This window comes from Dipodomys merriami, unplaced genomic scaffold, assembly GCF_024711535.1.
Source record: "Dipodomys merriami isolate MVZ:Mamm:240054 unplaced genomic scaffold, mDipMer1.0.p SCAF_78, whole genome shotgun sequence".
Lineage (NCBI taxonomy): Eukaryota > Metazoa > Chordata > Mammalia > Rodentia > Heteromyidae > Dipodomys > Dipodomys merriami.
The window spans coordinates 5,966,415-5,974,463 of record NW_027206379.1 but is presented as its reverse complement, the minus strand read 5'-3'; the positions used below and the strand labels follow the sequence as shown (position 1 = coordinate 5,974,463).

The window sequence follows — 8,049 nt, the reverse complement described above, 5'->3', positions numbered from 1 at the left end:
GGCCTCCCCCAGCCTGCATAGCCGGCTGGGCATGGCAGGCACTGCACTGAGGACAGGATGTGGCCAATCTGAACCCAGAAGGGCCTGGACCAAGTCTGTTCCTCCTCCACAGCCTCCTGAGAGAGGGGACAGGGCCTGCTCCATGTGTCCCGGCCCCGCAGGCCCAGAGCTTTCAGCAGGGTAGCCTGAGAACACCCAGCAGAGAGGGCCCCGGGAGGGACCTGGGACCCCACGAAGAGGCCCGTGGTCCTGCCTCCCGCGCTGAGGTTGAGCCGTCCACGTCCCCGGGTAGGAAGTCCCAGAAGTGGCCCTCGGAGGGGGTCCCGCGGGTCCAGTCCTGTCGGCTGAAGATCACAAGACACTAGCCTGCCCAGGGCTTCCCGGGACACACGGGGAACGGCATTCCCTCCAAAAGGGTCTCCGGCCCAATCTCAACCCCGACCCGCGTGGCGCGCCGGGAGCTCCCCCGCGTCCCCCCACCCCACCCCGCCCCGGGCTGGGCCAGGCGGGCCAGGCGGTGGGAGCAGCCCCCGTCCGGGCCGGCCTCCCCGGACCCGGCGCCTGCACGCCCGCCCGCCGGCCTGACCCGGTCGGCCAGCGCCGGGGTTCGTGCTGCCCAGGGGCAGATCAGCCGCTGTCACACGCACAGTGGGTCCGGAGCAACGCAGTGTGCGGTGGGCAGGGGCTGCCCTGCGCCCGGAGGCCGGCGCGGCGCGCGGGCGGCGGAGGGTCGCCCCGCTGCTCCCACTTAGGCAGGAACCCCCGCGACCCCCGGGAGAGGACGACCCCGGAGGCGCCACCCCGCCCTCCGGCTCGGTACCCCGCGTGCGTCACCTGCGACCCCGGCCCGGGGCCGTCGCTCGCTCTCAGACCAACTTCGGTGGACGCCTCGGTCCCCCTCGCGCCCCCGGCGGGCCCGGACCGGGCCCCACGTGCCCGCCCAATATGCAAATGTGAGAGCTTCCAGCCAATGGGTCGCCGCGCGGGGCCCGCCCTGCGGCGCCTCGGCCAATGGGCGCGCGGCGGTGGGCGCAGCACGCCCCGCCCACCGCCGCGCGGCCCTCGGCAGGCGCGGCCGGCGCGTTCCTTTCTGCACGTCGGCTTGGGGAGGGGCGGCCACCTGCCGGGCGGGGCCTGCGGGGCGGCGGGGCCTGCGGGGCGGCGGGGCCTGCGGGGCGGCGGGGCCTGCGGGGCCTGCGGGGCGGCGGGGCGCGGGGCCCGCGGGGCGGCCCCTCCGCCGGGGGCCCGAGGCGGTCGCCCCGCCGTCCGGCCCACCGCGTCGCCGCGCTCCGGCGCTCCTCGCCCGGGCGGCACCCCGGGGAGTGGGCCGGGGCTGGGGTCCGCGGAGAGGGGGGCCGCCGGCGGAGCCGTCCTGCCGTGCGCGGGGACGAGGCCTGCGTGCCCGCCGCCCCGGAAGACGTCGCGGAGCCGCCTGCAGTCCCGACGGCTTAGGAGGCTGCAGTCGGGACCCAGCAGACCCTCACCTCCCGTTCCCCGCAGGAAGTCGGAAAGGAGGCGTGGCCCAAGGGGCAGAGCGCCAGCTTTGAGCTGAGCCAGCCCAGCAAGAGCAGGAGGCCCCGAGTTCAACGCCCAGTACGTGTGTTACGTGTGTGTGCATGCGTGTGCCCGCTTCGAGCCAGCAGCCAGGGACGCCTGGTCCCCGTGGCTGTCCTCTCTTCACTCCCTTCCCCTCCGTGGCCAAGGTGGACCCTGAGGTGAAACCGTGGATCTTCTCACCCCTAAGCAGGCAGGAAGGTGCTTCTTCTATTGCTTCCAAAACAGGAGTCCTTATGAGCTCTTTGTCCCCCCCCCAATCTCCCTCAAATCAACCAGTTCCCCACATTCCTGCCTCAGAGACTGTCTGACCTGGTGAACCTCCCCGCCTTGCTCCAGCACCTCCAAGAGGTTCCTTTGCCCTGCCCAGGCCCTTGTCCACGGCTGCCCTCCTCTCGTTGGACCGTTCTTGTCTTCTCTGCTTCCACAGAGTCCCACATCTTGTACAGTCTAGGGTTAGCGCTTGTCAGCTGCCACAAACCCAGCCTGGGCAGTTGAGTGCTGGGGCTCCACAGGGGTGTCGGATCTAGACCTCAGTAGCATAGAACTTTGGGACTGGCTCTAAGCACAGGGTTGTGCAATGCGGCTGTCTATGGATGTAGCACCAAGAAGGCAGAAACCAGCTTAGTTCATTGGCCACCAGAAATTTAAGGGTATGATTGGGCTCCAATGCTCATATCTGTAATCCTGGATCCTTGAAAGGTAGAGATTGGGAAGAGTATGGACTATACATCTGTTGTCTCACCCACAAATGAATTGTAAAGATAATGGCTAAGGTCTAGACCAACCTAAGGATAAACTCTAGATCCTATCTCGAAACTAAAGCAAAAAGAGTTGGTAGTAGAGCACCTGCCTAGCAATGTGAAACCTTTAATTCAACCCCTAGTACCCCAAAAAAAGAAAGGATGAATTGAAGGGTCAGCAAGACTTACATCATGTGGAGTTTTTGTTTTTTGTTTTTGTTTCTTTGTGCCAGTCCTGGGGCTTGAACTCAGGGCCTGAGCTTCTTTCACTCAAGGCTAGCATTCTACCACTTGAGCCACAGTTCTGTTTCTGGTTCTTTGTTGTTGGTGTTGGTGTTGGTGGTGGTGGTGGTCATGGTCATGGGGCTTGAACGCTGGGCCTGGGCTCTGTCAGCTCTTCAGCTCAAGGCTAATGCTCTACCACTTGAGCCACACCACCACTTCCAGCTTTTCCTGCTTATGTGGTGCTGAGGAATGGAACCCAGGGCTTCAGGCATGCAAGGCAAGCGCTCTACCACAGAGCCACCTTCCCAGCCCCCTCTGGCTCTTTTTAAATAGTTTTATTGGAGATAAGCTTCTCACAGACTAACCTCCCTGTGCTGGCTTCAAACCCCTTGGATCTCAGCCTTCTGAGTAGATAGGATTACAGGTGTGAGACATCTGTACCCAACAGAATCATGAGTTCTTGAGGGATTATATGTTTGTTTGTACCCATGCTCAAGTCTAGTCTTCTACCACTTGAGCAACTGCTTAATTGGAGATAAGAGTCTCACAGACCTACCTGCACAGGCTAGTAAGATCTGTGATCCTCAGCTCTCAGCCTCCTGAGTAGCTAGGATTACAGGTGTGGATCATGTGTTCTTGAAGGAATCCCTTGGATCATTAGGATTCCTGAAGAGGGCCCTATCTTTAAGATAGAGCACAGATTCAGAGGGAAGAGTCAGGGACTAGAGGATAGGAAGAAATTTAACCACAGGAACATGATTCGCACATGTTCCCCAATTCTGCCAATCCCCAAAGTACTTATATATTCATGCCCAGGCCCTATAAATGTAACTGTGACCTTATTTGGACAAAAGGGATTTTTCAGAAAACTCAAGTGAAAGACCTTGAAATGGAATGACGCTCAATTACCTAGATGGACCCTGGACCCTGAATCCAATGACAGTATTCTTTATTTTCTGCACTGGTCCTCGGGCTTGACTTAGGCCTGGGCACTATCCCTGAGCTCTTTCACTTAAAACAAGTGCTCTACCACTTTGAGCCACACTTCCATTTCTGGTTTTCTGGTAATTAACTGGAGATAAGAATGTCACCAAAGCTGGGAGCAGGTGGCTCTCACCTGTAATCCTAGCCACTCAGGAGCCTGAGATCTGATGATCACGGTTCAAAGCCAGCCTAGGCAGGAAAGTCCTTGAGACTCTTATCTCCAATAAACCACTCAGAAAACTGGAAGTGGCGCTGTGGCTCACGTGGTAGAGCAATCACTTTGAGCTGAAGAACTGAGGGACAGAGCCCAGGCCCAGAGTTCAAGCCCATGACCGACCAAAAAAAAAAAAAAAAAAAGAATGTCATAGATTTTCCTTCTCGGGCTGGCTTTGAACTGGGATCCTCAGATCTCAACCTCCTGAGTAGCTAGGATTACAGGTGTGAGCCACCAGCATCCAGCTTTATCCCTGGGCTTTTATGCTAAAGGCTTGTGCTCTACCAGTTGATTCACAACTCCCAGATTTTTTTTGGGGGGGTCCGGTCGTGGGGCCTGACCTCTGGGCCTGGGCTTGTCCCTCAGCTCTTCAGCTCAAGGCTAGCGCTCTACCACTTGAGCCATAGCGCCACTTCCAGCTTCTTCATTTTGCTTATGTGGTGCTGAGGAATCGAACCCAGGGCCTCAGGCATGCCAGGCAAGCACTCTACCACTGAGCCACCTTCCCAGCCCATCATCTCCCAGATTTTTTTTTTTTTTGTGATTAATTGTAGATAACTCTCACAGACTTTCCTGCCCTGGCTGGCTTTGAACTGCGATCCTCAGCCTCCTGAGAAGCTAGGATTTTAAGTGTGAGCCACTGGCACCTGGCAGACATCTGTTGTTTTAAACCATCTAGTTTGTGGTCAAAAGACACTCAAGTATCTGCTTTCCCTGGTCTCAGAAGGCAGTGCTGCCTGTCCCTCGACACCTCTGGGTGTTTCAATTACCTTGTTCTCACCCCTTTCACTGCCCCTGCTTTAGCCTTCCTCGGGCATTTACTTGTCGAGATGGATGGAATGGGATAAAGGACAACACCAGGGTTCAGGGCTCACCCAGCTGTATGAATTACAGGCAGGATGGGGAAGGGTCCGGACCCTCTGGGAGAAGCTGGCTCAGGCTAGATAGAATTGAGAGAACTCTCAGCCTACTTTGCCCTTCTGTGTAAGCCAGAACACATACCATATCTTGGCTTGTCTGTGCCCATGTGAGGCAGGAATAGCATGAACCAGCACAAAGGAGGAACCCAGCAGAGACCTACCTCTGGGTACACATGTGGATCTACACTGGCAGTAACTGGGAGAGATGGCAGGAAGATAACCAATGCATGCATGAGAACTGACAGTAGTAATGTGGGGTGTTGTCATGGGGGTGTCTGTGCCTGTCATTCACTCCATGTGAGCAGACAAGGAGAAACTTTATATCAGTGGGTGAAGGGAGAGGGCATGAGTAGGTAAGAGGTATAGATACATGTTTGAGCCCAGTCTGGCCTTGCGCAGCTAGCTCCTTATGGATACTTCTCACACCTAAGCATGGGTTGGCAGGGTTGGGTCGTTTCTGTGCTCTGCTCAAATTTGCTCACTCAGAAAGTGTTCTATGTCATTGTGGGTGCACAAGCTTTTCCAGGGCAGCTGTGGAGATTCAGGGCCTTTCACATGCTACACAGCACTTCACCACTGAGCTACACCGCCAGTCCCATTCTGTCATATCACCGTCTCTCATATCAAATAGTTCAATTCTCAACAGGGTTCAAGTTATTTTGTTTCGTTTTGCGCCAGTACTGGAGCCCGAACTTAGGGCCTAGCGCCCTTGGCTTTTTCACTCATACATGATACTCTACCACTTGAGCCACGTGACCTTTTGCTGTTTAACTGTAGATAAGAGCCACAGATTCATCTGCATGGGCTGACTTCCCACACTGCCCTCAGATCTCGGCCTCCTGGGTAGCTAACGTGATCACAGGTGTGGGCAGCTGGCACAGACTCCTATTCAAAGTTTACTCTGTCTCGCAAAGCTGGGACCCAGGAGCCCGCACTTGAAGAGCCAGCACACACCAGGTGCAACCTGAGAGCCCTGTGCCTGCTTCAAAGGACAGACAGGAGCAGCCAGAACCCACACCCAGCCCCACCTCGGGGCCAAGGGCGATCCAGCCAGACCCCAGGCTCGCGCACGAAGGGCGGGGCCTGCGCGGGGGCGGGGCCTGCGCGGGGCGGGGCCTGCGCGGGGCGGGGCCTGCGCGGGGCGGGGCCTGCGCGGAGCGGGGCCTGCGCGGGGCCCTGGCAGAAGGCCGCTCCCATTCGCGCCAGGAGGGAGGCGGAGGGTGGGCTGTACCATCATCTGCGCCGGGGGAGCGGTGGGCCAGCACACTGGAGGACGGCCGAGCACGAATTCTTCCACAACACTGACTTCTCTGGACAGAGCCCCTGCACTAACCAGCGTCGGCGAAGGGAGAAGGCGTTCTAGCGCGTCGGAGCTCCGTGAGAGCGTTCTCCCCCCGCCACGGCCCGGCCCAGTGGTTTCGGCCAACGGGCGGGGCGGAAGGCGCCCGAAGCTCACACGGTGCGCTTCCGGGTCGGGGTGCGCGCGCTGGCGGCGGCGGCGGCCGCAGCGGCGGTGGCGGCGGTCGGGCCTAATCGCGGTCTGGCTTTGGCGGCGGCGGGGACGTCCGGCCGCGCCCAGGAGGCGCCAGGTTCCCGGGTACGTACGGTGGCCGCGCCGGCCCCGGGCCCCCGCCCCCCCCGGCCGCGCAGGCCCCTGGGGGCGCCGCTCGCTTTGTCTGCGGCCTCTGGGGCGAGCGAAGCCTGCGCCCTGCTGGCTGCGGGCCGGGACAGGCGGGCGCCCGCGGCCGCGCGCTCGGCCCCCCGGCCCGGCCCCTCAGGTGGCGGGGCGCCCGGCGCCGGGCCGGCGGGGCGCGGCGGGGCCGGCGGGGAAGGCTGGTCCCGGCGGCCCCGGCCCGCGGGGGAGCCGAGGGCTCGCGTGTCCCCCGGTCGAGCGGCCCTCAGCGCCGGCTCTCGGGAGTTAGCTCGTCGTCCTCGGTCTGCCCACGGATCAGGTCCCCGAGAGGCCGAGTCGCTTGCCTGGGTCACGCAGCCGCAGCGTGGGGCCGCGCTGGCGGCCGGGCCCCGCTCCGCGCGGTGAGCCGTGCGGGCCGCCGGCCCGGCCCCGCCGGGGACCTGCGCGCGCGTCTGCCCGCGAGAAGGGCACTTGGGGCCGCGGCGGCCGGGGCAGGCTGAGTCCGAGGAGGAACGCGGGACTTGGCGTTCCTGGGCCAGGCCTCCTTCGGACGGAAAGGACGTTGGGCCAGCAGCAGCGAGAGGCCTTTCCGGGACTGTCCTGGCGCTGTGGAGAACGCCCTGCCCGGAGCCACCAGCCCGGCTTTACTCAGAAGGGCGGCGTTGTAGCCCCGCGCTCAGCCTAGCAGAGACTTTCGGAGGCTCCTAGTGTCCACTTCCATTGCAGCGTTTCATACACGTCGTAATGGTACACGATCGTGAAGAACAAGCCCGAGCTGGGTTCTGGGGGTTCATGCCTGTAATCCAGACCACTCAGGAGGTGGAGATCTGAGGATTTCAGTTCAAAGCCATCCTGGCAGGAAAGGCCCATGAGGCCCAGCACAGTTAACCGATTAACCCGCACAAAGCTGGAAAGTAGAGATATGGCTCAAGTGGTTGATTGTCATCCTTGAGGAAAAAAGCCAAATGAGAGTGTACCAGTTCAAACCTCAGGATGGCACCAAAGAAGAAAAAGTCAACCTGAATGGAGAAGTTGGACTTTGCTGCAGGCTTTGCCCACTGCCTTTTTTTCTTTTTCTTTTTGTCAGTCATGGGGCTTGAACTCTGGGCCTGGGTGCTGTCCCTCAGCTCTTCAGCTCAAGGCACACACTCTACCACTTGAGCCACAGCTCCACTTCCGGTTTTCTGGTAGTTTATTAGAGATAAGAGTTTCATGGACTTTCCTGCCTAGGCTGGCTTTGAACCAAGATCCTCAGATCTCAGCCTCCTTAGTAGCTAGAATTACAGGTGTGAGCCACCAGCGCCCAGCTTTGCCCAGTGCCTTTCATACGGTTTCCTCCCTGATTTCTCATGGCAGCCTTCTGAGGCAGGGCCTGATCCTTACTATGGCTCTCAGTGAAGAAAGAATCTAAGAGTTGCTTGTTCATATTTTGAACTTGGGAGTGTGAAATATGTTATTAGAGTGGGGATTTGCTCTTGTACATCAGACCTTAAACTACCCCATTTCTACCCTGTTGTCATCTAGTGGTTTGGGGGCTAAATTTTCTGCTGTCTTTGAATTGTTTGCTGATTGGTTCATAAATGAGTATTCACCCTTCCCCTCAGCTTTCTTCTGGACAGGGCAGACAGGGCAGGCATTGTAGCATGTGCCTTAGGATGATATGAGGTCACAGGTATGGGAAGGGTACAGGTGAGCAGAATTACAGATCTCTTGTCTCTCACAGTAACCACTTTTAGGTTTGATCTTTGATCCTTGATAGCCGTGCGTCGTCTGGGT

General features: G+C 59.2%; 1 protein-coding gene across 9 annotated transcripts in view; it reads left to right on the top strand.

The window, feature by feature from the left end:
- The first annotated feature begins 6,110 nt into the window (after positions 1-6,110).
- Positions 6,111-8,049, top strand: part of LOC138818726 (PHD and RING finger domain-containing protein 1-like) — a 30,597-nt gene continuing 28,658 nt past the window's right edge. For 4 of the 9 annotated variants that reach the window (XM_070009796.1, XM_070009795.1, XM_070009794.1 and 1 more), the window contains exon 1: positions 6,113-6,237. The gene's annotated coding sequence lies outside the window, so the exon portion shown is untranslated. Of the gene's footprint in view, positions 6,238-6,947; positions 7,021-8,049 lie in introns of those variants that run through there. The other 5 variants (XM_070009791.1, XM_070009790.1, XM_070009787.1 and 2 more) reach the window with 3 other exon arrangements.